At 23.5% G+C, this 4,645-nt stretch overlaps 1 pseudogene; it reads left to right on the top strand.

The window, feature by feature from the left end:
* The first annotated feature begins 527 nt into the window (after positions 1-527).
* Positions 528-646, top strand: LOC145255895 (5S ribosomal RNA; annotated as a pseudogene).
* The last annotated feature ends 3,999 nt before the right edge of the window (positions 647-4,645 follow it).

The raw sequence follows: 4,645 nt of genomic DNA, 5'->3' as shown, positions 1-4,645 counted from the left end.
CTGTGAAAGAACAATATCTTACATCCACTAGATAACACATGACACGTTTTAATATATCATCTCCTCTAATATAAACCAATATACAACAGGTTAAGGATATGTTCTCTTTCGCTTTCACGGGTTATATCGTTGGCAAAATAAAAGAGAACGAGAAAAGAAAACAATCTAAGATTTTCACCATAAAAATATATTCATTTGTAATTCTGGATTTTTGAGATGAGATGTGAATGGTTGTATTATTTTGATTAATCGGAGAATTATTTTCATTTTAAGTGTTATTTAGTGATCCCCTGAAGATTGAACTTTCTTTATATTCTGCAGACCAGATAAACAGAGAGAGAGAGAGAGAGAGAGAGAGAGAGAGAGAGAGAGAGGGAGAGAGAGAGAGAGAGAGAGAGAGACTGACAATGTATTGGGGGATTTTGCAGAGATATCCCGAAAAATCGAGTCATAGGAAAACCCTAAAAAAATATCTTAGTGACCCCTGAAGATTGAACTTTCTTTATGATCTACGGACACACCCTCAAACATACGCCATAATCACGTTGACACACCGGTTCCCATCAGATCACCAAAGTTAAGCAACGTTGAGCCTGGTCATTACTAAAATGGGTGACCAATTTGAGAAGTCCAGGTGCTGTATGTAGGAGGACATTGACACCTCCCTGCAAAAAAGTTGCAAAAACCTAACGTCGTCATCTCCCCTAACGGGGATATACATGCGACTGGGGACCGCTTGTGAATTTCATACTCCCATGAAACTTCCTCCTTCGGAGGAAGCCAGTTAAACCCCGAATAGGGTTGGTGCTGACTGCACGCATACGCCCTCAAACCCACGGTTCGAATTCTTGAAATGCAGAGCTAACCCCTCTTTTCCTTTGTAGAGTAAAGGAAACATGTATTCAACACCCGAAGAAGGTTGCAGGGTATAGCGACCGAAACGTTGTGCTAATAACACCCAAGATGGGAATGATTGTCCGATTAATCAAAATAATACAAACAGACTGGGCTCGTTATGAAAGTATGTCTATAATGAAGAGTTTATCAGAGTCTTTAAATAATGTGCAAGATAGGGATAGAGAGCAGAGAGGAAAGTCTTACATATCTTACAGTGTGCTTGCGTGGAGCGTGCACGTGTTGTTGGTGGCATTTGCTGCTGCCAGCCCAGGTTTACAAAAAAGGGAGATTAATTTACTGCGTGACGCTTTTTATACCATTGACGTCCTATATTTCGTAAGGGGGGATAATTCGATCAAGGAAACGCCTCTGTGAATGTCTGTGTAAATGTGTTGAACCGGAGTAGTTAATGTTTGACTGTGATCGGGTGATCTCATGTCATTATGCATGAAAGTTATAACGTAGTACAAATATGGAACTCCTTAGCGTAGTATTATATTATACGAGCTGGACCCGTGGAAATTCCACAGGGGACTCATTCATATGTAATATTTTGATGTTGGCATTCTGCAGATGCTCAGCGTAAATGTAGACGCTCTGATACTATTGTAACTTTTTTGTTAAAACTGCAAAAGTATTTATCTAAGCTAGCAGGGACGCCCGGCGTAGCGCGGTCGTAAAGTACTCTTAAATATGATATTTTAATTATTGTAGATTTCGTACATATGATTATAGAGTTCTATCTATTTTTATATCTTATAAAGTTGCGATTTCAAAAATAAAAATATATATCTATATGACTTGAGTTCATCAGCTATAATCGAAACCGAATCCCATATATATATATATATATATATATATATATATATATATATATATATATATATATATATATATGATACTTTAGTTCCTTCAACTATAATCGAAACCGAAACCAAAACTAATGAAGAATTATCGATACAATTATTTTTAAAAAAATAGATTGCTAAGGTTCCACCAGCTAAAATCGAAACCGAAACCAAGACTTATGACGGATTGTTGACAAAAATATTTTAAAAAAAGAAGATTATTGGAGTGTCATTGGCTAAAATCGAAATCAAACTTATGAGGAATTCTTGGTAAAATTATTTATAAAAGAATTAAATGACTTGGGTGCCATCAGCCATAATCGAAATCGAAACCAAATGTATAAAGAATTCTTGGTAAAATTATTTATAAAAGAATTAAATGACTTGGGTGCCATCAGCCATAATCGAAATCGAAACCAAACGTATAAAGAATTCTTGGTAAAATTATTTATTACAAAAAATGGAAGTACTTATTACAAGAAATGGAAGTAAAAGCGTGACACAGCAAATAACACACACGCTTACGTATTAATATATAAATAATAATAAAAGGGATAAACCAATCCCAGCAAGGAGACCGAGTGTCATAATAGTTAACAAGAAGAAAAAGCCTTTCGAGATTGTAGATTTAACAATTCCAGCAGGCCACCGAGTGAAGGGTCAAGGAGACTGAAAGCAGCGCAAATTCACGAAACTAGCCAGAGAGCTCAACGGGATCAGCAAAATGAAGAAAGTAAAGATAACACCACTAATTGTATGAACGCTACAACGATACCGGAAAACTTTGAAAATAGAATGGGAGAGATTGGAATCAGAGGGATAGCAGAGAAGACATAGCGATTTTCAATAATGAAAACTGCAGAAATATTAAGGCAAACCTGGAACGTGGAGACTAACACCACGCATAAACTGCACACAAGCTGGACACAGACACAGCTACAAATGCAAAACACAAAGGAACATCACATGGAATCATAAAAACTTGAACTGTATAATTGAAAAATATTGCCACTCCAGTTTTTTTTATTTTGTGATATATAATATAATATAAAATAACATAATATAATACAATATAAAATAAAATAATATATTATAATACAATATAATATAATATAATATAATATAATAAAATAAAATATAATAAAATATAATACAATATAATATAATATAATAAAATAAAATATAATATAATATAATATAATAAAATAAAATATAATAAAATATAATATAATATAATATAATATAATATCATATAATAAAAACAATATAATATAATAAAATATAATATAATACGATATAATATAATACAATATAATATAATATAATAACATATAATATAATACAAAATAATATAATACAATATAATAAAATATAATAAAATATAATACAATATAATAAAATATAATAAAATATAATATAATATAATGAAATATAATAAAATACAATATAATATAATACAATATAATACAATAAAATAAAATATAATATAATACAATATAATATAATAAAATTTTATGTAATACAATATAATACAATAAAATAAAATATAATATAATACAATATACTATAATAAAATATAATAAAATATAATAAAATACAATATCATATAATATAATATAATATAATATAATACAATATAATATAATATAATATAATATAATATAATAAAATATAATATAATATAATATAATACAATATAATATAATACAATATAATAAAATATAATATAATATAATACAATATAATATAATACAATATAATAAAATATAATAAAATATAATATAATATAATACAATATAATATAATAAAATATAATTAAATATAATATAATACAATATAATATAATACAATATAATATAATATGATACAATCTAATATAATATAATAGAATACAATATAATAAAATATAATAAAATATAATAAATTATAATACAATATAATAAAATTTAATAAAATATAATATAATATAATACAAAATAATAAAATATAATCAAATATAATATAATATAATACAATATAATATAATATAATAAAATATAATATAATAAAATATAATATAATATAATATAATATAATATAATACAATATAATAAAATATAATATAATATAATACAATATAATATAATATAATAAAATATAATATAATAAAATATAATATAATATAATACAATATAATATAATATAATAAAATAAAATATAATAAAATATAATACAATATAATATCATATAATAAAAACAATATAATATAATAAAATATAATATAATACGATATAATATAATAAAATATAATATAATACAAAATAATATAATACAATATAATATAATATAATAACATATAATATAATACAAAATAATATAATACAATATAATAAAATATAATAAAATATAATAAAATATAATAAAATATAATATAATATAATGAAATATAATATAATATAATACAATATAATATAATACAATATAATACAATAACATAAAATATAATATAATACAATATAATATAATAACATATAATATAATACAATATAATACAATAAAATAAAATATAATATAATACAATATACTATAATAAAATATAATAAAATATAATAAAATACAATATCATATAATATAATATAATACAATATAATATAATATAATATAATATAATAAAATATAATACAGTATAATATAATACAATATAATAAAATATAATATAATATAATACAATATAATATAATACAATATAATAAAATATAATAAAATATAATATAATATAATATAATACAATATAATATAATATGATAGAATACAATATAATAAAATATAATTAAATATAATACAATATAATATAATATGATAGAATACAATATAATAAAATATAATAAATTATAATACAATATAATAAAATTTAATAAAAT

Source organism: Euprymna scolopes, chromosome 31, assembly GCF_053919585.1.
Source record: "Euprymna scolopes isolate OS-2025 chromosome 31, ASM5391958v1, whole genome shotgun sequence".
Lineage (NCBI taxonomy): Eukaryota > Metazoa > Mollusca > Cephalopoda > Sepiida > Sepiolidae > Euprymna > Euprymna scolopes.
Note: the sequence above shows the minus strand (reverse complement) of the source record. Positions and strands in the feature narration are given on the sequence as shown.